Source organism: Rattus rattus, chromosome 11 (genome assembly GCF_011064425.1).
Source record: "Rattus rattus isolate New Zealand chromosome 11, Rrattus_CSIRO_v1, whole genome shotgun sequence".
Classification (NCBI taxonomy): domain Eukaryota; kingdom Metazoa; phylum Chordata; class Mammalia; order Rodentia; family Muridae; genus Rattus; species Rattus rattus.
The window spans coordinates 97,582,861-97,608,974 of NC_046164.1; the positions used below are offsets into that span (position 1 = coordinate 97,582,861).

General features: G+C 38.5%; 1 protein-coding gene across 1 annotated transcript in view; it reads right to left on the reverse strand.

Moving 5' to 3' along the window:
* The window catches only part of Eml6 (EMAP like 6), a 288,615-nt gene that overhangs the window by 224,423 nt on the left and 38,078 nt on the right, over window positions 1-26,114 (reverse strand). The window lies entirely within an intron of this gene.

Consider the following 26,114-nt stretch of genomic DNA (forward strand, 5'->3'; position numbering starts at 1 on the left):
GGCAGAGTTTTACCAATTATCTACAGAGTATTTACTCTTGCCAGACATGTTCTACGTGTTAGGGACCAGGGACAAATAGCATGAGTATTGTAATCAATACCTGATGAGGGAAGTAGCTGTCCTTCCACAGAAAGCCAGCCACATGATGAAAAGGGAATTCATTCCAGAACATTTAACCATACGTGAAATACTGTCGAATTTCCACAGCCCTGGTGAGTTTCCCCTGGAAAATCTTAGCAAAGTCTGCTCCTCATGTTCCCTGTTTCTTTCTCATACAAACCAGCCAGATGGAAATGGTGGCCTCTCGGTCCATAATTCCACAGTCCAGGAGGATATTGTTGTTTTGTTGGTTTTGTTTTGAGACAGGGTCTTGTCTAGCCCAGATTGACCTCAAATTTACTAGTAACCAAGGCTTGAACCTTTGGTTCTCTAGAGTCCAACCTTCCAAGGGCTGTCATTTCAGACCTACACTACCATACCCTTTCTTTGTGGTATTAGGACAAACCTAGGACTCATGAATTCTCAACAATCATTCTACCAAGTAAGTTCCATCCTTAGCTTACACACAACCCCAGCCAAGTCATTAAGCTTAGCTTCATAAAGCTCCTTCCGTCATCAGGTCAGAAGCTGCCTGATAACAATATCCATGTTATCCATCTCTCTTCATGAGCACCTAGTACACTCTGACACAGAGTGGATGCTCCTTAGATACTTGGTAAAACTGCACCAGCTTAATAAACACTGTGACTGACTCCCCCTGAGTTTCAGGGAACTGTTCTCAGTTCCATGATTCTGATGGCAGAGTGAATTTCAGAGACATTAGTGCCAGTACATCTCACCAGAGAGACTGTCAATTTAGTCTAAATAGTCCACAGGGTCGTAGTTAACACTGTTTGTGACTGATCACATTGTTATTACAAATCTAAAATTAATTCAATTTTAAGTTTTGCCTGCTTTGTCAATTCAGTTGAAAAGGGAACATACACAAAGCTACCAGAAAACAAGAAGAAGCTGCAGCTTTGATGCCCAGAAGAGAGCTTGTTTTATGGGCCAAAGATACACTGTCAACTTTGTGTAAACCAACAGGCAATTGGACAACTGTCGGAAATAGGTGTACATACACACACACACACACACACACACACACACACACACACACACACACACACACACATGCACACACACACACACACACATACATACATACATACATACATACATACATACATACATACATACATACGGACAGATGGACAGACAGACAGATAGACAAACAGACATGCACATATGATCAAATACACACAGGAAAGCTGCTACCACTTTAGTGAAGGTATCTGCAGTGTACATTCTGGAAATGACAACAGCAAAACTAAACCTTGCCGAATAGCATCCCATATCCAGAATTCTCCACCTCTCCCCAGTTTATGGAATTAGCAACAGAAATGCAGCTGGCAACAGTGGATAAAAATCAGTTGTGACAGAAAAGCCATATGATTTTTTTTCTTTTTTCTTTTTTCTTTTTCTTTTTTTTTTTTTTTTTCTCGGAGCTGGGGACCGAACCCAGGGCCTTGCACTTACTAGGCAAGCGCTCTACCACTGAGCTAAATCCCCAACCCCCAACCATATGATTTTAACTCTGGGTTTTTAATAACTTCTAACATGATATAAGATGTACACATAATCATTCTTGGTATAAATGAGGGCCAGTTCCCTGTGGCACTACAGGACACATGGTGAACCAATGAGTGAACACAGTGACGAGAGCTGGAATTTCAGGTGACACAATTTATCTAGGCCAGTTAAAGGCTTTAGTATTAAGACATCACAGCAAAACCCTGCAGCATGCATTAAAACTAGCTACACATAGAGAAGTGAGTGGGTTGGAGGACGGGACTTTTTATGAGACTTACAGTCCCAGTTCTTCCACAGAGCACATACACCTAAGTGCCCACTTGACATCTTCTTTTGGGGGTATAACTCACATCATGATAAGCAGAACCAAACAGAACCTTTACTCTCCCAACTGCAATTTACTTTTTAGAAAATTATTATATTTATTTGTGATTGGGGCGTAAGTGCCATGGTGTGCATGTAAAGGTCAAAGGGTAACTTTGCAAGAGCTGGTTCTTTCTTTCCACCATGTGAGTCTCAGGGATCAAACTTAGATCATCAGGCTTGGCAGCAAGCACCTTTACTTGCTGAAATATCTGGGCAGCCAACATTAAACCTGATTTCTTTCCAGTCTTCCTGTCTCAGTACATGGTACCACCTCTTGCCGACAGGAGACTATGGGTAAAGTAAAATTCAGCACTGAAAGGCCAGGCAGAGAAGCATCTGGTAAAGGTCACTAAAGGGCAACACTAGAAGTGGGTTAGGGGTGTGAGAACTGAAGCAACAGATCACAGAAACAAGAGAAAGAGCATGTACGAAGAGAGGTGAAATGTCCAGGTGGTGGTGGCACACGCCTTTAATCCCAGCATTCGGGAGGCAGAGATCTGTGGGAGTTTGAGGCCAACCTGGTCTACACAGCAAGCTCTAGGACATCCAAGGCTCCACAGAGAAACGCTGACTCAAAAAACAAAAGAAGAGGAGGAGCTGTGAAAAAATCAGTTGTATCCAGCAAGAACAGTGATCTCATTAATTCTAGATTTGTTAATATGGAGTTCATTGGTGGTATTAATAAGAGTGTCTGGGAGAGTGGTGTGAAGAGGGGCCAGCTGAATAGAGAACAGGAGAAACGAGCATGGAGAAGGCCATGGTAGACTGTTGTAGAGATAAGGAACCTGATACCAAGTTGCCCTAAAAACTACACTGTAAAACTTGCTAGAGAAACCCACGGTTTGTGAAGGCCATCAGTCACGTATTAACTGGGGCCAGTGTCCACGTCCTCACAAGGAATCAGAAGCCCTGCAGCAGAACAGAGGAACTGGGTTAATGCCAAGCTTTGGAGGGGCCAGATCTAAACAATCCCAAGCTTACACCAGTGCTAGTCCTAAGGACTCTCACGGTGTCCCATTAGATGGTGAGTATATTATCACCTCTTTATTGTTTGCCATTTCTTCTCCAAGACTAGATAAGCACTGTGTCAAAAGAAACACAAGACCCATATTTAAGGCCAGTCCAAGCCAGGTACATAAATATCAGGAGATGTTATGGTTGGTGCACGTTCGGCCCGGGGAATGGCACTATTGGAAGATGTGGCTCTTTTGGAGTAGGTTTGGCTTTGTTGGAGTGCATGTGTCACTGTGGGCATGGGCTTTAATACCCTAGTCCTAGTGGCCTTCAGATGAAGATGTAAAAGTCAACTCTTGCTGCACCATGCCTGGCTGGATGCTGCCATGTTCCTGCCTTGATACTGAACTGAACCTCTGACCTATTAAATGTGGTCCTTTATAAAACTTACATTGATCTTGGTGTCTGATCACAGCAGTAAAACCCTAAGACAGGAGCCCATCAATTTACACAGAAAATATCCAAGGCTTTCAGTTTGTAGTTCCACAGAACACAGAACTGTGCATATTTGCCAAATATTAAATGCTAAATTATAATTCTACCAGATTAACATTAAACTGTAGTACATCAAACACAGTGCTCGTTGTAAGGGTAATAAAATGAGCTCAAGGGCATTTTGGGATGTTCTGTATTTCATAATGCTCTTCTAGGCATCATTTTCAATTCTCCACTTTTCTTCTCTCTCTTTCTCTCTTTTTCTTTTCTTTTGTTCTTGTTCTTACTTTCATTCTTTATTACAGGTCTTGTGTGTGTGTGTGTGTGTGTGTGTGTGTGTGTGTGCGCGCACGCGCGCACATGCATTAGTTTCCAGGGTTGTGCTTTGGGGATGTCTGAGAGTCTGTATGTACAGATATTTATTTGTGTCTCTGTATCTATAAATGTTTCTTGGTGGGGGGGAAGTTCTTTTTCTCCTGGTACTTCTTTGATTTGTCCAATTCTGTTTTGTTTGTTTGTTTGTTTGTTTTTATATTATTTTATTTTATATTATTACTTTTCTATTCTAATGAAAGGGGGAAAGGATGAAATTTGAATGAGTGAGGAGTTGAAGAGGGTCAAGGTGGAGTTGGAGGAGGGGAAATGTAATCAGTATTATATGAAGAAAATCTATTTTAAAACAATGTTACAGTACTATAGCAGGGAGGGGCTAGAAATAATCTATATTGAATTGTTTATAGTGGCTTTCAGGATCTAGGTGAGAAGGAAACAGGAAGGAATTAGGTCAAAGAATATACAGCCCCAGTTATTCCAGATGAGCAAATTCTAGAAATCAGCATAATGCTGTCATATAACATAACTACATTACAAACATGACACCACAGCATACACCATAAATCCAGTGTTGTGAGGACAAGTGGAGGAAGTCACTGGCTACATTTCTAACTAAAAAAAGAGAGCTCTAGCTTTACTTAGAGACCCCAAGTAATAGTAAGGTGAAAAGTGAGAGAGGAAGACACAGCATCAACTGTGGCCTCCCACTTTAGAAAACCAAGCATATACTTAGGGATTCACTAAGAGGGTAGAATTTATGTTGTTTGTCTTAGTCTATCATCTGCCACTATAATGCAATACCACACAGTGGAGGAAGAGAACCAACTTTTTCAAGTTGTCCTCTGACACAATGTAGATTGCATGCCTACACATATAACAACACATATATAGATGATCTGATTCTCAAGAAGGTTTCGAGTCATGGGTCAGGCTTCTGTCAGGACCTTCTTGTTGTGACACACCATGACAAGAGGGCAGGTGAGATGACAAGGTTTTTCTTTTTAATCAGAAACCCACCCAATTACTAATTCAATCCATGAAAATGGCCCTAGTGTGTTCATTACATGGGAGTCTAATCATCTGATCACCTCTTAAAGGTTTCACTGTTAACACTGTGTCTTAGTCAGGGTTTCTATTCCTGCACAAACATCATGACCAAGAAGCAAGTTGGGGAGAAAAAGGTTTATTCAGCTTACACATCCATGTTGCTGTTCATCACCAAAGGAAGTCAAGACTCGAACTCAAGCAGGTCAGGAGGCAGGAGCTGATACAGAGGCCATGGAGGGATGTGTCCGGCCTGGTCGTGTAGAGCCATGGAGGTTTGCTTCCCCTGGCTTGCTCAGCTTGCTCTCTTATAGAACCCTAGACTATCAGCCCAGGGATGGTACCAACCACAATGGGCTGGTTTTCCCCCATTGATCACTAGTTGAGAAAAGCCTTACAGCTGGGTCTCATGGAGGCATTTCCTCAACTGACACTTCTTTCTCTATGGTAACTCCAGCTTGTGTCAAGTTGACACACAAAACCAGCCAGTACACACTGTTACAGCAGAAATTAAATATCAACATACCCACATGCACTTTGAGGGGACATTCAGACTACAACAGTGTTATCATAGCAATATATTTACAAATCAAGAAGAAACTATGGAGGTGACACGTTTGTAGCACTGATTAGGTGATAAGTATGTTTGGTTATGAAACTTATCTATTAATTCAAGTTATAAACTTTAAATATGTATAGGTTTCATGTGTCAGCCATACCTCAACAAAGTCTATAACATATATGCTTAGGGCCTGTCAGATGGCTCAGTGGGTAAAAGTATTGGTGCCTGGAATCCACATGGTAGAAGGAGAGAATTGACTCTTGTAAGTTATCTTCTGATTTACATGTAACTGCAGGACTGACTCTCTCTCTCTCTCTCTCTCTCTCTCTCTCTCTCTCTCTCTCTCTCTCTCTCACACACACACACACACACACACACACACACACACACACATCCAAGCAACCAATCAATCAAATGTTTTTGTAGTAGATCCCTTTGGAGAGTGAGAGTTTGAGTGAAGGAACTTTTTCAATGAATTTAGAGTGGTCATGTATTATTTTTGTAACGATTTTAAAATGTTTTTCATTAATTCTACCAAATGTTCAAAAGTAAGAATTCATCATAGATCATCAGTGTGGCATTAAAATCATTTCTCTGGAGCGGATCACTGTAGGGCCCTGTATCAGGGCTGGTCACTGTAGGGCCCTACATCAGGGCTGGTCACCGTAGTGCACTGTGTCAGGACTGGTCACTGTAGGGCCCTGCATCAAGGCTGGCCACTGTAGGGCCCTACATCAAGGCTGGTCACTGTAGTGGCTCTGATAGATAAAGTGAAGCCAGTTGTTCCTTGCAGCACCCCTCTTCCACTGTACAAGCCTAGAATCAGGGTGGAGTCTTCTGACATCACTACTGAGTCATCAAAGCCTCCTGACAACCACCAGGAACAAGGGGCTGCCTGATGCTCATGTAAGTCTTTGCTGCTTTCATGAAAAGTCCATTAGACTCTTGTGTCTGGCCCAGCTTACCCATACACTGTATATTGATTAATTAATGTCCTTAATTGTGATGTTTTCAGTTGAAAGCTGAAACCCATAGTCAAAATCTTTTTAAGACAAATTTTGTTTTCTTTAGTTTTACAAATTATTTATTTTTATTTGATGTACATTGGTGTTTTGTCAGCATGTGTCTCTGTGTGAGGGTGCTGTATTTCCTGGAACTGGAGATACAGACAGTTGTGAGCTGTCATATGGATAATGTAAATTGAACACGAATCCTCTGGAAGAGCAGCAGTTAGTCCTTTTAACCACTGAGCTATTTCTCCAGCCCCCATAGCCAAAATCTTAGCAAGTATTCAATATCCTCGTATTACCATTACACAGATAGCTATGACCATGAGGCCTTTAAAGTGAAACCAATGCACTACAGTTTTTTAATTACATTTATTTTTCCAGTAAAGATAATTTTAGGTAAACAAACTTTGTGTGTGTGTGTGTGTGTGTGTGTGTGTGTGTGTAAAACTTTTCAAGTCATAAGGATATTTAGTGCTTGTTTAATCTGTTATTTTATAAGTGAGGTTGAAGCAGGAGAGAAACAGTGGCTTGCCCAAGGTCCTAGAGACATTGCTAGCAGATCTGGGCTCCCTGACTATCTCCACCTTGCTATAGTAAGTTCTCATGGAACTGTTCTACAGAGGAATGAGTGAAAAATGAGTGTTTGATGATAAACTATAGCATGAGAAATATAGACTACTGTTTACAACTGTTATTGTAGTTTTGTCACTAGCAACCCTGAAAAACATCCCAAGACTCGATTCAAAACAACACTCCTGACTCTGAGAGCTGAAATAGTGGGGACAATCTAGGGAAAGTCCTTGCATAAAACCCTTGAGAAGTTCCACCTGCCTGCAGGTTCTAGCACAAAGGCACCAGAACACTGCTGCATCTGCATCTGTCTAATTCTCTGATAGTTGCTGAACATTTTGATTAAGAAACACACATAAATGAGCAGCATTTTTGAGGTTAGCTAAGGCTGAAACAAAATGTTTTCATGTTCTTAAAGATCAACAAGTCAACCAAAAAGGTGAGGGGAATATCTGATCAGTTTTGAATTACTAAAACTAAAACATTAGTATCAATTACTCACTGGTGGAATATGGCCTCACCCACAATGCTGCATTTCTGAGAGTATGCACTTACACCAGAACAAAAGCTCTCACCTAGGCATCAATGGCACAACTTCTACAAAGACCCATCACTCAGAATTCAATTTCATGCAGACATTGATAAGTAAGATTTCACATTAAATTGAAGGTATTTCCAAAAGCATTTTTCAAGTTAAAGCTACTGTAGTCACATTTCAAGTATATAACATATATAGACATAATAGTTTAAACATTACCTAATTACTTTACAAGCCCTGGCTGTCCACTCAATTATATGTGTTATGCTGAACTGAATTGAAATAGACACAGGACATATAAAATAACCCCATTGTATTTCTTGGGTTAGAGAATAAACCCAAAATCAACTTGGATCTTTGCATTGGCTCCTGAGAGTCCAAATTCTTCATGTTGTACTTTCTTCTCCATTGATGTAGCATCTTAAACAGATCAAGGATTGTCAAACTGTCATGCTAACATCGAACTGAATTGCATTTATGCTGCATCAGTTAAAATTTTTTCATAACAATGGCATGAAAAGAGTATTCAAGATGCTTCCATGGAACACACAGAAAGTGGATGCTCTACAAAATCTATCTTGATGGTCTTATTCAACAGGAATAACTTTGACAAGGAAAGTATTATTATTAAAGGTGTCATGGGATTTTTCCCCAAGATGACATTTAAGTGGGCCATTCTACCAGTGATAAATAATAAATCTAGTGCTATTTTAGTTCCAATAGCAAATAAAAAGCAGCAAATGATCCTACTATCATAAAAGCATTAATAAAACTATTTGTGAGAAACAAATGCTGTTTCTTGCACACATAGAATAAAGAGTCTACAGACTAAAAACATGGAGAGAATTCTAAAGCAAAATAAGGAGTATTCAAAAACCGTAAAATCTAACTAGACTGTCATAAGACATCAGTTGAGGCACACATTCATTTTCTCAAAGCCTCTTTCTACAGATGCTTAACAAGTTACTAAGGGAAAAAGAGCAACTTTAGAGATCTGAGAACTGTCATACTTTTATAGCTAAGGGACAAAGGTCACATCACCAGCAACCAGACAAGTCTACACCATGTGCTCCTGATACATTCTGAGAAGAAACATCACTTCTATGACATTCTTGCCAAAACTCTGTAATTCAAACCATGAGGAAACATAAGACTAACTGAAGTGGAGAGTCAATCTACCAAATAACTGATCTCTTCAAAACTGCCATGGCCATGAAAGACAAAAATTAAGAATGTTCTAGATAGGGGTTGGGGATTTAGCTCAGTGGTAGAGCGCTTGCCTAGCAAGCGCAAGGCCCTAGGTTCGGTCCCCAGCTCCAAAAAAAAAAAAAAAAAAAAAAAAAAAAAAGAATGTTCTAGATAAAAGAAGCATAAGATACATGATAAATCTAATATGTGATCTGAGATTTTCTTTCACTCTGGAGTACATTACTGAGACAACTGCCAGAGTATGTCGGATCTGTAGGTCAAATAACAGCAATTTTAATTATCAATTTATTGCTTTTGAGAAGTGTAGCATGATTATACAAAAATTTTGGTTTTAGGAACTTTACATTGAAGTACTTAGGGAGAAAGTCAAGAGATTCGTTTAAAAATACTTATATATAGGTAGCAATGAATAGCCTAGTAAGAGCACCAGTGGAAGGGGAAGCCCTTGGTCCTGCCAAGACTGAACCCCCAGTGAACGTGATTGTTTGTGGGGGAGGGTGGTAATGGGGGAGGAGAGGAGGGGAACACCCATACAGAAGAGGAGGGGGAGGGGTTAGGGGATGTTGGCCCAGAAACCGGGAAGGGAAATAACAATCGAAATGTAAATAAGAAATACTCAAGTTGGGGTTGGGGATTTAGCTCAGTGGTAGAGAGCTTGCCTAGGAAGCGCAAGGCCCTGGGTTCAATCCCCAGCTCCGAAAAAAAGAACCAAAAAAAAAAAAAAAAAAAGAAATACTCAAGTTAATAAAGATGGAAAAATACTTATATATATATATGATATATATGTATATATCCATGCATATATGTGTATATATATAACCCACATATCTATATGTGGGTTGGTAAGATATCTATATGTACATGAATATATATATAAGTGAGCTGGATAGATGGAAGGACAAACAGGGAGAAAAAAGACAAAAAAGGAAGAAGAAAAAGATGAACAAAGTAGAAAACGAGGAAAGAGTACAAAAGAACATTAGTGCAAATATGCAAATGCAACTTTGCAAACTATTAACGACTGGAACATCTGGATGAAGGATATATGGGGACTCTTGTATGACTCTCAAGTAAAGTTATTTCAAAACAAAATAAAAACTTAAGAAGCAAAGTGTGTGTGTGTGTGTGTGTGTGTGTTTTAAAACATATGTTAAGAAATTTTAAATATCCAAACATGATAGTAACTCCAGAAAACACAAGAATAAAACACAAGAATCCTGAGTTCAAGGCCAACCTGGGCTACATAGCAAGTTTGAGGAAAGCCTGTGATTTATACTAAGCCTAGTCTTAAAAATAAATATATAGAATTACAAAGTAATAACATTCATATATTTCTGTGATGTAGGTAATGGTAGGTGCTATAGAAACTAAACTAAGATCAATGTTTGAAAAGTTTTTTACTCAAACTTGTAGGGAAAGAATTAACACAGCAAACTAATTGGAACAATCAAATGAGCAGATAAAGGAAATAATAAAATAATGAATGTACAACACTTACATCAACATTGAGCGGTTATTTACCAAGGTTTAAAATAATAAAAACATCATACCAAAAATATACGTTGTGCCAACATTTCTATACTTCTAGAGCATAACTGGTAAGTAGTAAATAATTCCAGAACACATTTGTACATTCACACAATTATGCATAAGAATTGAGAGTGAATATAAAAGCATAAGCTGCTTTTTTTTTTATTTAAAAATATTTCACTACAATTCACTTTCCGGAAACATCCCTTCCTCCCCCTTCCTTAATTTGCTGCCCCCCCGAAATGGTTTTCCAAACCAACTGGTGCTCTTACTAGGATATTCATACCTATGAGGTCAGAAAATATAGTTTTAGATGAGAAAAGGAATTGGGTCAGCCTTCAAGCTCTTCAGTCATAAGCACAAATGGTTTTCCAAAAAACAGAAAATGAAAAAAATTGTGTAGCCACTGCAAAAACAATGAAAAAAGCAGATAGATACACTTAGGTTAACTTACACTCAAATTCTTTATGCATGTGATGTGCCCTCAAGGTTTTGTGAACAACATGGATAATGAATTTAGTTATGATGACTTTGGGGACTCAGACATTAATTATCACTTCAGCTTTTTCCTTTGGCCTAATCTCATTAATTTCATATTTATTTGAAATGGTTCTCATTTGGGGGTCCTCTGATTCCATAACATGAGATGGTTGAAAATATTCCAACTCTCTAGGCCATTTGTTTGTTACTCACAAATGATTTGCATTTATGCAAATGTTTGATCTCCAACAAGCAGGCACACGTTTGCTTGTTGCAAGTCTAAAATAGAATATGAAAAGAATTCACCAGGGACCATGGACAGGTTACTTAACTCTGAGCCATTCTTGACAAAGTAACAGAAAGAAATGTTGGCTAGAAAGCAAGGAGATAAGACAATCAAATGGAGAGACACCAGAGCCTCTCTCAATGTCCACTCCATTCCCGCCTGGAACCCTAAGGGATGGGAAGAAGCACCAAGGTAACTTTGGGAAGTCCTTCAGGACTAGAGATTGTGAACCTCACTCCCTACCCTCAGCCTGGCAGAAACAGGGCTACAGACCCTCTAAACCAACGCAGTCCTAGTGTCATGTAGGGAAAGTCCCATGGCTTCTCCAAGCACATGGCTCTTGGGCCTGCTAATGCTTTTTCTAACTAAATTAAGGTTCTACTTGGTCTGCACCTTTAACATTTTGAATTACATTCACCCTTAAGTTCCTGGTAGAAAAGTAAAGATGATTTTTTTTTTATGTGTTGTATTTTCTATATATTGGTTAGAGGGCACCTCTAACCACCTACTCATCCAACAAAGAGGCATTCAGCCATATGCTATGCTTGATTTTAAATTTTTAGTGTTTTTAAAACAGACTATTTCTAGGTATGATGATATATGATGGTATATGATCGTATATGATGGTATATGATGGCATGTGCTGAAGCATAACTATCGGTTTTAAACTAGCCCAGGCTACATAATGAAACTTAGTCTTAACGAGAAATAGATTCATTTTTAAAAATAATTCTACCATACTTTAAGCATATGTCATTTCTTTTTTCATAGTCTTGAATATCTGAATTATTTTGCTATTCTACACAAATTCAAAATAAACTAAGCCTGTGAGATGTCTGAATGGGTAAAGGCACTTGCCACCAAGTGTGAATTTAATCCCCAGAACCATAGGGAGAGAAATGGCACATGCAAGTCATTGTATGACCTCCACATGCTCACTGCAGTGTGCATACACACACACCTGGAAGAAAGAAAGGGAGAAAGACAGAAAGACAGACAGAAAGGAAGGAAGGAAGGAAGGAAGAAAAAAAAGAAAGAAGTCCAACCAGGCCGAGGAGGACACTAAAGCTAAATTCAAACCAAACAGGTAAAATAAAAACACGATACTCAATTTTTAAAACAATGATTGCAAATGAATTTGTTTTGATTGCTAAGACAGGGTCTGACTAAATAGGTCAGGCTAGATTTGAATTATTAATTTTCTTATCATCTTAACTCAGCTTCCCAACAATCTCTGTGTGTGTGTGTGTGTGTGCATTCATGTGTCTCTGTATGTGCATGTGTGTGCATGCATGTGTGCCTCTGTGTACGCATGCATGTGTGTGCATATGTCTTTGTTTGTGTGCCTGAATATGTGTGTGTGCTTATACATGTGTTTGTGCATGGGTGCATGGGTGTGCTTATGGGTATAGAGAACAGAGACCAACTTCATCTTCAAGGACGCCATCTACCTCCTTTAAGACAGCATCTCTCTCTGGCATACAGATCACAGTTACCTTAGACTGGCTGACTTATGAGCTGTAGGGATCCTTCTGTCTCTACCTTCCCAGTGCTGACATTTTTAAGCTCAGTCACAGTACCTGGCATTTTCACATGGATTCTAAGGATTCAACTCAAGTTCTCATGTTCACGAAGCAAACATTGCTCTTTGCTGAAAGAGCTATCCTCTAGTCCCTAAGAAATTTTTAAATTTAACCTCAGCATAAAGAAAATAAAGTTGAGGTAGAAAGATCACAATAAGTTTGAGGCCGACCCAGTCTATATAGTAAGACCCTGACTGAAAAGATCAAAAGGAGAGAAAAAACATAAAAGTTAATCTTTAAGTTTTCAAGGTCGATTTGTTCTTGTGAATAATGGCTTACAACAATCCTGAAATGATTTCATATGTATTAGAATAGTATTGAATAGATGGGTGATAGGCAGACACACAAACAGACATGATAGATAGACAGACGGATACATGCATACCTACATACATAAATATATTATATGATTAATATTAATTATATATATATTGTGTGTGTATATACATAGATAGATGATAGATAACCTCCCTATCTGTGGACTGATGGTTTCAGCATATCCAGTAGACACTAAAATCTAGAGATGTCCAAAGTCTCTTAAGTAAAATGTGTACCTCCCAGACCCTTATTGTGGGAGGCGTGCATGTGCATGTGTGTGTGTGTGTGTCTGTGTGTGTGCGTGTGTGTGTGTGTGCATATGAAGGCCAGTGGTGAATCTTGAGTGTCTTTATCAATTCTTTCCCTACCATGTCTTGAAACAGGATCTCTCACAGAACTTGGAGGTCAGCAATAGGCTAGATGAGCTAGTCAACAAACCCCAAGAACCTCCTGATTGAGCACCCCTTTCCCCAGCACTGGGATTGCACAGAAAGGCATGTATTCAACTAAAACCTTTTCTATACACTAATTGTTTAGGAGACAAGGTTAAACAAAAAAAAAAACACCTATACCTGTGCAACACAGACATAATTTTTCCCATATTTCCAGTCTAGAATTGATTGAATCAATCCATAGGTATTAAACCAGTGGATACAAAAGGCCTACTATATCTGTATTTTCAGTTCTGCCAGCTGCAAGAATCAATAGTATTTCTTAAAGCAAAGGTCACAGTTGTTTGTTTGTCTTTTTAGGCAGGATTTCACAATTTAGCTCAGGCTGACCTGGAGTTTACCATATACCTAGGTTGGCCTCAAACTCTCCATCCACATAACTCATTCTCACAATTACTAAGATTACAAAGCAGGGCCACCATTTCTAGCCTAAACATAGCTTTGTTATTCTTTTTCTGCTATTTTTTTATGTTCATGAGTATTTTTGCATGAGTATATGTGTTCCACGTATGTGGCTGGTGCCATAGAAGCAGAAGATCTCCTGGAACAAGAGTTACTGACAATTGTGAGCTGCCATCTGGGTGCTGGGAATTGAACTTGGGTTCTCTAAAAGAGCAACCAGTGTTCTTGACTGCTGATTCACCTCTCCATCCTTTAGGGAATATTTTTTAATAGTAGTTCTAGTAAAAGAACCAGGGCTCCTTGGAGAAAGAAATTACTCCAGTGTTGGAAAAGCTAAGTACAGGATGACTTTAGAGCCACCAATAAATCTAAAAGTAATAAAATGCTAAAAATATTATCAAGCTCTATCAAACAGGCATAAAATATAAATTGGTAATTTTGACATCAAAATGAATGAGAGCAGAAAGTACCTCATTATAGCTGAAGGCCAATTAATCTATATGGAAAGACTGCAAGAGACCCATGAAGTTATCAGTTCAGATTTAAAATAACAGCACAAACTAAACCTGGGAGTGGAACAAGCTTGATGACAAATAAGATGCTTAGATAATTTTAAAGCATTTCCTCACAAGGTACTTATTATTTATGAAAGGGAAAATACTAACTATACAGTAAGAAAATTGGTAAGTCATGAATGACCTGGTTTAACATAAACAGAGTTAACATCACCAAGGCTGGACAAACAGACATTAAAGCTCTGTTTGATGTAAGTCACAGGGAAGATGTAACATCACTTCAAATCCTTAGACCCACTAGACAATACAACTTGACATTCCATAAAACAACTGCCCTTCAAACTTTCAATGCCTTAAATGAGGACCCAGCTATACTACTCCTGGGCATATACCCAAAAGATAGATGTTCCAACATATAACAAGGACACATGCTCCACTCTGTTCATAGTAGCCTTATTTATAATAGCCAGAAGCTGGAAAGAACCCAGATGTCCTTCAACAGAGAAATAGATACAGAAAATGTGGTACATCTACACAATGGAGTACTACTCAGCTATTAAAAACAATGACTTCATGAAAGTCTTAGGCAAATGGATGGAACTAGAAAATATCATCCCAAGTGAGGTAACCCACTCACAAAAGAACACACATGGTATGCACACACTCAGAATACCCAAGATACAATTCACAGACCACATGAAGCTCAAGAAGAAGAAAGACCAAAGTGTGGATGCTTCATTCCTTCTTAGAAGGGGGAACAAAATACTCACAGGAGGAGATATGGAGACAAAATGTGGAGCAGAGAGTGAAGGAAAAGCCATCTAGAGACTGTCACACATGGGAACCCATCCCATATGAGCCCAGTGATGCCAAGAAGTGCTTGCTGACAAGAGCCTGATATAGATGTCTCCTGAGAGGCTCTGCCAGAGCCTGACAAATACAGAGAAGGATGCTTGCAGTCAATTGTTGGACTGAGAATGGGGTCCCCAACAGAGGAGTTAGAGAAAGAACTGAAGGAGCTGAAGGAGTTTGCAACCCAATAGGAAGAAGAACAATATCAACCAACCAGATACCCCAGATCTCCCAGGGACTAAACTACTAACAAAAGAGTACACATGGAAGAACCCATGACTCCTGTGGCATAAGTAGCACTGGATGACCTTGTTGGGCATCAATGGGAGGAGAGGCCCTTGGTCCTATGAAGGGCAGATTCCCCAGTGTTCCAGGGCAGGGAGGAGGGAGGGAGTAGGTGGGTGGGTGGGGGAGCACCCACACAGAAGCATGGGGAGGGATGATGGGATAAGGGGTTTCTGGAGGGGAAACCTGGAAAGGGGATAACATTTGAAATGTAAATAAAGAAAATATCCAATTAAAGAAAAAAAAACGAAAACAAACAAACAAAAAGAAAAGTCAGAAGTGTTTTCCTAGATGGAAGGAGGCTGAGCCTATATCTGTGTAGTTCAAGATTATCAGTGAGGACATGATCCCCAGGCCTCTCATTATAGAAAAACAAAGATGCAAATAGGAAAGAAGGAAAAACAAGGAACAATCTAGAGTGAGGAACTGGTTGGGATGACAACAGAGTGCACTGTGTGTTCTAGGAGGAGCCTAACAGAAAACAGGCACCTACGGGTGATTCCTCGTACTGTGACTAAGTTCAAACACAGGCAAGAGTATAGTATTATGCCAAGACTAAACTTCCAATTCAGCTCACTATAACTATTTGGAAGAATATTCTTCTTGTGTTTTAGAATTAAGGGCTAGGGGAATAATGTTTGCAACCTATTTTCAAATGATTCAGGACAAAGAATAGTAAATGTGTATCTGTAGAAAATAAGGCAAAGATGTTCAAATACTAGAATGATTGAAACTTGTGGGTTATTTTTCTTTGTTAGAAGTTATTCTAAAAGTGAAAGCAATTCCAATTAAAAACGTAATTTAAAGGACAAGTAGCAAGAACTAGATTATATTTACTTTGTTTATAATTAAAATTCTTATGAGAATTTTGTAAAATGTATTTTTGATCATATAGATACTCTCAACCCTTCCCAGATTCACCCCTTTTCCCCGCCTACTCAACTCTGTAACTTCATTATCTTTAAATCCGTGGAATCTACTCTGTGCTGCCCACATACTGTGACTGTGTGATCATTCACTGGAGTATGGTAGACATAATGGTAGTTGGCCCTTAAATAAAACAGCCTGTCCATCTCCCAGCAGCTATGAATTGACATTAACTTCTCAGCTAGGGTTAGAACTCAGTGGCCATCTCCCCTCTCTATGCTGGGATTTTTTTTTTTCAGGCTTGAGCTTGCGCAAGTCTAACGTATGCTGTCATTACCACTTCTGTGCTCAGAAAACAGTTTCCTTGGAGTAATCTATTGCTCTGGTTCTTACAATATTCCCATCCAGTCTTCTAAAATTTTGTTGTTGGATAGGATTATTTTCCTTGCTCTTTTTGTTCATTTTAGAAGTTTTTATACTAAAATCTAGACAAATTAAAGTCAGGCTGTATCCACAGAATTAATGATTTGTGTTAGTGAAAGTACTTTCAACCAAGTTCATTGAGGTTCATAAATGTCTACTTTTATGCTTTCGTGATTAAAAACTGATATTTGATATTTTCAGCCAATACATTTACATTTTAAAGCATACTTTGGATTAAACTAGTAACTACTCTGAAAATGAGTAATTTAACTTTTCAATTTTCTTATTAGTAATTATAAGCACAAAAACAGCAAGACTTGCTTAATCTCTGATATATCCCCACAATTATTAAAAGTATGCATTTACCTTCATTTATACATTTTCAATCAAGAATTCAAAAAATAAAGTATATGGGGTAGGAAGATATCTCAATGGTAGCAAAGATGCCTCAAAGCATGACAACCTGAGTTGCCAGGACCCAGTGGAAGAAGAGGAGGACAGACTCTCACAAATTGTCCCCTGACCTCCACGCATGGGACTTGACACTGAGTGCCCATGTGTGTACACACATATAACAAATAGATGTAGAAAGGATTAACAAAAACCTATGAAGTATACTACACACTATTCAATTTCTCAGTTTGCAAAGTTTAAGTTTATAATATTGAACAAACCTATTGCACAGACTTGAGAACTATCACATTCAGAATCCATTTAAACTCATATTCTCAGATGAAGTAACCATATGGAAAGTAATTCCTCATCAATGATCAGCCTGGGTATTCAGCACTGCCACTAAGAGTAATGCAGGAATTAAATCATAATGCACCAAAGCTAAAATCTACTTTCTAAAAGGCCTGGAGATTAACTTCACTAGCATGAACCTAAATGCACTGATTAGCAAACTCAATATTTCTGAGATGAACACTGGTTATTATCTATCGCCCCAAGCCTCATCCTCTGTATACAGCAGGCTTGTATTTCCCAGATGCACAGGGGAACCTCCACACTTTTCATTTGGCCCAGGTTCTTTTTTCTTATAAAAATATGCTCCCTTCATTGGGTAGCAGAGGAGAGAAAATGGCTCTCACAATAAACCTACTGTCTTTGAAAGTAGACAAGGGTAACAGAGGCAGTCAACCGAGACAGACAGGGTTGTTTATGTAAGGGAGGGATAGAACACTCACACACTTACTTTCCTGTGCAAAGAAGGAAACCCACAAAGAATTGCATTTGGCAGAAATGATGAAATGCAGAAGCGTCATAGACTGGCAAGACTGTCTTTAACCTGCTGTCTCTTGGTAGTGCAGTTCTACAGTGTCAATTAAAGCCAGAAATGACCAAGTTCTCCTCCAAGCATGTCCCCAAATAACAAGGCTCCCTTCCCCAACCATGCCCTGCAAACAAGTATCCACTAAAGCAAGTTTGGAAAATACATACAAATTTATCAATAGGAAATTATGTTCAAGAGTATGAACACAAAATAATCTTCCATGTGTTCTTTGTAAACATGTTAAGGAACAGTCACGAAACATATATAGCAGCAGTAGTTAGCCTCCACAGACTAGAGAAGGAAGCGAGGAGTTGGGGGAACCACAAAGGTCTATTTGGGATTCTTTTCAAGATTAGAAGCCATTTTCTTTAAATGTTTTTAACATAATCTTATGCTAATTTTCAAGGAGAAAAAAAAAACTGGATCAAATTAAACACTAGGTAAAACGCTACCACAGGGTGGAGACATAGCTCGGTTGACTAGGTATGTGCCAGGCATGTATGAGCCTGGATTCAGCCCCCAGCATTGCATAGATTGGGCATGCTGGTTCGTCCTTATAATCTCAACCCTTAGGAATTAGAGGCAAGAGGATCAGAAGTTCAAGGTCACCTTTGACTACATAGCAAGTATGAGGCCAGCCTAGGTGACTTGACAGCAACCTCACACACATACACACACACACACACACACACACACACACACACACACCAAAAAAAACTATGAAAAGTCCATTTTACTGTGAATTAGTGGAAAGTGAATATTAGTAGATAATTAGGTTGAGTTTGAATTACTAACATTTTAACACGTCAAATTAAGAGCTCAGAATCAGTCTGAGGCTTGATGCTGTAGCACATGAGAAATCTTACTAATACCTACAGAGAATACCGATTTTCTCAAAAAAAAAAAAAAAACCCTTCAAAAAATAAGGAAGGAGTTAGTGAGATGACTCAGCAGGTAAAATGTTTGTGGTGCCCTCCAAACAATCTCAGTCCAATCTGCAGAACCCACATAAAAATGGAGGGAGAGAATTGACTCCACAGAGTTGTTCTGACCTCCATATGTACAGCATGGCACACATACCCACATACAGATATCACAGACACTATATCATCATTATCATCATCATCAATTTAATAAGAAGTTTCCCTATTTTGTTTGTCTGACTTGAAACATTGATCTTAGATTATGTACAAAATTTTAGAGATGGGGGAAAGGAAGCATCAGTAGAAAAATCTTGGATTTCTAACAACACAAAATAGGGAAGAGAAAAAGACATACTCCCCAAGAATACCAGACTCTAGACAAAACCTGAACTCTTTCTCACGGAGTATGGAAAAGATTCTTAGTTAGTGGAATACACTTAGGGCACACAGAAAGCTAGCAAGAAAGAGTACATTTCCTATTCATAATATCTGCAAACAGAAAATAGATATCTTAATTTGCCTCTTGCTCAGAGCCTGCCTCCCTCATTAATGTATGTATCAACTCCTTAAATGCAGCAAGAGCACAAAGAATACACAGGAGAATAATTCATTGACTTACCTTATGTAAATCACTCAAATATTCAATTAAATATTCAAATTATGATTATTCATAAGGTAGTTGCAATTATTATTGTATTTATTTGTCAGGAAATACTAAGGCATTTTACAAAACAACCTTAGGAATGATTATAGGAAAATATGGACATTTTATATGATGCGAGGTCAAGATTAGGAGAGAATGGAGAGTGAGGTAATTTGGGGAAAAAAACTGTATAATGGGTGGTATTATTTCTTTTCTTTAGTTTTAAACTTTGTCATAGAAAAATAATGTTAAAATGTGCATATCCTTATCAATTTTGATATTGATATATGGAATAATGGCTTTCACAAGTGTGGTGGTTTGAATAAAAATATGCTGCCCCCGAATCCTGGAGACCCATAGAGATTGGCACTATTAGGAGGTGAAGCCTTGTTGGATTAGGTATGGCCTTGTTGGAGTGGGTGCAGCCTTGGAGTAAGCCTAGCTTTGTTGGAGTGGGTGTGGCCTTGGAGTAGGTGTGGCCTTGTTGGAGTGGGTGTGGCCTTGGAGTAGGTGTGGCTTTGTTGGAGTGGGTGTGGCCTTGTTGGAATGAGGGTAGCCTTGTAGTAGGTGCAGCCTTGTTGGAGGAAGTATGTCAGTGGGGAGTGAGACTGAAGTTTCAGAAGCTCAAGCAAGGGTTAGTGGTTCATTTTCTCCTTCCATTGCCTGCTAATCCAAATGTAGATCTCTCAGCAACTTAGCTCCTTCTCCAGCACCATTTCTGCCTGCATGCTGCCATGCTTCCCCCGTGATGGTAATGGACTAAAGCTCTGAAACTAAGTCAACCCCAATGAAGTGTTTTCCTGTATTTAAAAAAGAATGGAGATATATATATATAATATATATATATATATATTGCACAAGAGAGTTAGCTCTATTGACAAAGTTTGTAACTGCTATTAAAAATGAAAGGCTTGGGGTTGGGGATTTAGCTCAGTGGTAGAGCGCTTGCCTAGCAAGCGCAAGGCCCTGGGTTCGGTCCCCAGCTCCAAAAAAAAAAAAAATGAAAGGCTTATTATTCCATTTACTCTATAAATGGATGTGTAAACTCTTGTACCAGTCATTCAACATATATCATTGACTTGTAGAAGCTTCATGTTAATCCACATTTTTACCCTCTTCTTAGAAGGAACTTACAACACTTTGACTCATTTAGTCCCTAAGTCCTTTGAACTGGAATGCTAATTATTATTATCACATGTTTTAAAATTTACACCTTTAAGTTTAACGAGACGTAACTATTGATTAATACAGTCAATGCTCATTGGCCTGCATGGTTAGCACTCCACAGCCCTACACAGTGGACTCCCATTCTGCTGCAGAAAGACCCTAAGTACATTATCAGGAAATCCCCTGAGGTGTTTTCAGTGTATTAGCTACTTTGTTTCTCCCTCCACCCTTCCACTGTTGCCACAGAGAAGTTGGCCTTAGAACTGTCCCTCAGTGAAGAAAACATATCTTCCAGCATGAGGTCCAAATTGAACCTCTTCCTAGACTTCTTGAATGAGACTGACAGAGGCAGTGATTGATGCAAAAGCAAAAGGAATTTTATTATTCCAACATGTTCGGGCCACCCCAGTTCAAGAGGGAGACGACTCTGAGCAGACTCTAACAGGGAATTATATACCATTGTTAAGGGAAGAATTCAAACAATTGGGGCGGAATTTGAACAATGATAACTAGACAAGGTACTATTGGTGAGGCAAAGCAACCTTCAAACTGACTCACTGTCAGTGGACCATCTGGAACTTTCCAAGGGGGTCAGTTGGGGAGTCACAGGTGGTTTTGCAGTCATTCCAGGAACTAAACAAGCTCTACCCTCCCTGAAAGGGAGGGGGGTCTTTGTTCTCAGAGGTTTGTGGTGGAATTTTCCCACTGGCCTTAGATAGACTCCCAACTCTTTCAGGCATGTATAATAGTTCTAAAAAAAAATGGCTAGCATATAGTAAGCAATTAATAAACATCAGTAAATATTATTTCTGAATTTAATGCAATAAATTAAACATAATATTTTCTCACCATCTTACAGTAGTTAATGCTACTACAATTTGTTCTAATCTTATTATAAGGTACTCCTGAAAACTGGAGTTACTTATTAGCTTAGCTATTTAAAAAACTTCTAAACAGCATTCTCTCAAGGACAGTTTGAGGGTAGTTACAAGAAAACTGATCAAAACCACTACAGAGGGGTTGAGGAGCACTCAGTGGTAGAGTGCTTGCCTAGCAAGCGCAAGGCCCTGGGTTCGGTCTTCAGCTCAAAAAAAAAAAAAAAAAAAAACTACAGATATTAAGTTTAATTATTTGACATGTAATCATTACCCTCTCAACATAACTTGTCATTTCTTATACGGATAAGCAGAGCACTTTCAAACACATCATCAGATTGCCATGCAGCTGTTTCACTGTCACACTTCACCAGTTTTTAAAAAAAAAAAAAAAAATGAGACTGAGGAATTCCCTGATGAAAGCTGTCTTACTCAAAGAGTAAGACCCAGCATGAAAGTATCATACGCGGAATGCCAAGTATCCTATCACAATGCTACAGCTTCATTCCCATGATCCATTTATGGACTGTTTAAGGAAAAGGGGAGGGAGGGGGAGTGAGCCCTGGTCACGTTCTGTTGGATACTATTCCCTGAGCGGCACTGCTTTTAGACAACTTCTGCTCAAGGCTCCAGGAAACAGAGCAAAACCAGAATGCATTCACATTTGGCATAACCAAATAGAATCTTTAAACAGGTTGAAATCCATGGCATGCCGGCTGACCAACAGTCAGCATAGTAAGGGAGCCTACAAAGAAAGTACCTATTTGTTGTTTGTACCAATTTGTGATGCTGAGGGTTGAACCCAGGTCCTTGCACATGATGGAAGGAAGCTTTACCATGGAACTACACCACATCCCAGGAAAGTTATTGTGAAATTATTGGTAGATCTACTTTTTGTTACTTAGTTCTGCTATGGAGAGCTTTTGGGGCTGCCTGCTAGAATTCATCAGGAATTTGACATTGGGCTAGGACTCAGAAGTAGGCTCAGGCAGGAATTTGACTTTGGGATAGGACTCAGGAAGTAGGCTCAGACAAGAATATTTACATTTGTGCTAATACAAAGCTCAAGGTAAACTCAGTTGAGGAATGTGTGGCATTCCTTTTACCTTGGTCATCCTGATAAGCCCCTAGAAACAGTGATCACAGGAGTTTGTTTATTGTCTTGTTTGTTACTTGACCTAGAACTGACCTTATTCTTTGCATGTATTTAGAATGATATAAAAGCAGACTGGAGAAAAAAAATTGATTCAGCCTCAGCACTAGCTGGAATCATGTTATAGTGTTGTCTCAATTGTCTTTTTCTTTTCAATCCTCTCTCCTTTGACTGACAAGCCTTGTTTGATCATATGACTCCTCAACATTGGAGCTCAAGTAAGGACACTGCAGGAGGAGGGGGGAAGAAAGGGGACACAAATGAAATTTTGGGCCCACATGAGTAAACCCCGAAAGAGTGAGGCAAAGTAATGGTAGAATGCTTTTTGTATATATGTTTAAAGATATGCTAAAATCTAAAGGAGAGATGTCCTGCTTCCCCTCTGGCTCCAACTAGAGGAATGCTTAGTTCTGGTTCTGGGTCCCTTAGTTAGGGTGCCTGGGTCCCTTTGGTGGGACATCTAGTTCTCTTCTCTTTCTGTCTATTGTCTGTCCTTGGAGCACCAATCTGTCCATATCTGTCAGTTTATATCCATGTTTTCGTTTTATTGTTGATTGTTTGTTGTTCTGTGTGTTATGTTCAAAAGAAAAAAACGGTTAAAACGTTATCTGCTGGTCGTTCATCCCTTGATTTAGTTTTAACTCTTTTCAAAAAAACAAAATGGCAGTCTCAATTGAGACAACAAAACCTGATAAACTGCTTTTGGAGGCTGTACCTGTAGCTAGGAGTCAAACACAGCTGAAGATGCCCTGCCAGGAGCACATGCTGCTCTTAAAGGGCCCAGCAGCTTCTTGGCTTCTCTGGACAGGAAGCTGATGGCTGTTTCTTCTACAAAAATCTCTGTGATTGTGTTTAATGGGTTCAGCAGGTGACAGGGTGCTCTTCTTTCTAAATTACAGCTAGAAAAAAATAAGAAAATTTTGTCTGGTCTAAATAAATGTGTGTAGTCACTTCATATTTATTTCTGAATGGTCTTGGATGTCTTGGTTATAGATTCTTGGCTTATAAGTTATTGGGTATGATTAAAAATTTGTAACATTGGTAACAGAAAGTTAGCTTAAAACTAGTAACTCAGGGTTGGAGTCATTCTAATCAGCAACACATGGCATGAGTCAACCCAGGGAAACAGATCTCTAAAGACACCTCTAAATTGGGATAATATTTTATGTAATTCTTATCCTAGAAACCAGACTTATAAAAGATAGGATTTAAAACAATGTCTCTTTAATGAGGTATTAACAGCTGCACAGTCATGGGTTCACGTACAAGAACTGGAAGCCAAGCTTTAACGTGAAAGTAATAAACTTGGTATTGATTTTAGAGAGGCTGGATTGTTTACACTGTTAAAAATTGGTTTTTCTTTCCAAAATTATGGTTGTGTTTCAAGAAACTTAAAAATTTATAGTTAAACTGCCAATGTTCCATTAGCTGCAGTTTACAATTTAATCACAAGTTCAAAATTTTAATTCTCCTTGGAACTCACCCATATCTATGATTAGAGAAAAATCAGGCAATTAGAGATTATTGTAAGATTTATGAAGGTTATTGAAACTATGGAACTTATGGGAACGTGAAAACCTGGCTTAGCTACTCTAGCTGCCATTTCAAAAACTACATATAAAATTATCATAGATTTAAAGATTGTCTTTATGTAATTCCTTTGCATTCTGATTGTAAAAGGTTTGAATCTAGTGTGCCTGCTTGTAATTTTAAATAACCCATGCAGCGAGATCATTGGAAAGTTGTGCCACAAGGAATGGCCAATAGCCCTACATTGTATCAAAAATTTGTCGCTGCTTCAATACAAGAGTTTTGGACTTTGAATCCTTCTATGTATACTATTCATTAAGCCTTTGCTCTTATACGACAAACTTTAAAATCTTGGGGATTAGTTGTTGCTCCAGAAAAAATTCAAAGGTAACCTTTCCAATATTTGGGACATCAGTTATATCCTAAACAAATTGTGGCACAGAAAATTCAAATAAGATAATTTACTTTAAATGATTTTCAAAAGTTGTTAGGAGATACTAATTGGCTAAGACCTCATCTTAAGCTTACCACAGGAGAACTTAAACCTCTCTTTGATATTCTCAAGGGGAATGCAAATCCTAATTCACCTCAACAATTAACTGATGAAGGACGAATAGCTTTACAGAAAGTAGAGGAAGATATTAGTTAACAACAGATATATTATATCAACTATGATCAACTGTTGGCTGTTTGCACCCACAGAAATTCTTTGGCAAAAGGGACCATTAATGTGGATTCATCTTTCTTCATCTCCAAGTAAAGTTTTAATGCCCTATTATGAAGCTGTTGTGTGTTAATACAGAATTCTAGGATAGAATCATGAAAGTATTTTGGGAAAGAACATGATGAAATATTTATTCCTTATTCCAAACAGCAATTAAATTGATTTTAATTTAATTATTGTAAAATGCTTATATTTGACCTATTGCATGTGCAAACATTTCAGACAAAATTGATAATCATTAGCCAAAAGACAAGTTGTTTTCATTTGCCTCTATACATGCTTTTGAATTTCCTGTAGATTAACTAATACAGCCCATAGAAATGTACTTACTGTATTTGCAGATGGCTTATCTAATTGGAAGGCAGTATATGTAATTGGATCATATGTTCATTCTCTTGAGTTTCCCGCTACTTCATCACAAATAATTGAATTATGTGTTGTAGCCACTGTTTTTGAAATGTTGAAAAAGCAAGCTTTCATTTTGTTTACTGATAGCCAATATATAACTCATGGTTTACAATTTCTTGAAATTGTTCCATTTTTAGACACTGCTAATTTTCAAATTTTGCAATTATTTACGCAAATACAACTCATTTAAGAACTGAATTTACCCCTTAGTGAGGGCAATACCACAGCAGATTTGCATACCAGGCAGATTAGGGGCCTTACCTAGAAACAACTAGTGCAACAATTTCATTCTTTACATCATCAAAATAGTAATGGCTTGAGACATTAATTTGGTATTTTTAGAGAATGTCCATGTCAAAGTGTAAAGACTTGTCCATAGTGTCCTCATCTCTTACTGTACCACATAATGGTGTTAATCATCAAGGACTTGTACCTAATCAATTATGGCAAATGGATGTTACTCATTTCTGATTTTGGAAAGTCAAAATATGCACATGTGACTATTGATATCCTCAGTATTTCTAGTTGCAACTGCTTTAACAGGAGAAGCAACAAAGATATAATTAGTCATTGCCTGCATTGTTTTTCCATACTGGGTGTTCCCAGTCAGATTAAAACAGATAATGGAACTTGCTATTGCCATCGAGCATCTGAGGCTTTCTGTCGACAATTTAATATTACCCATATTATTGGAATTCCTTATAATCCTCAA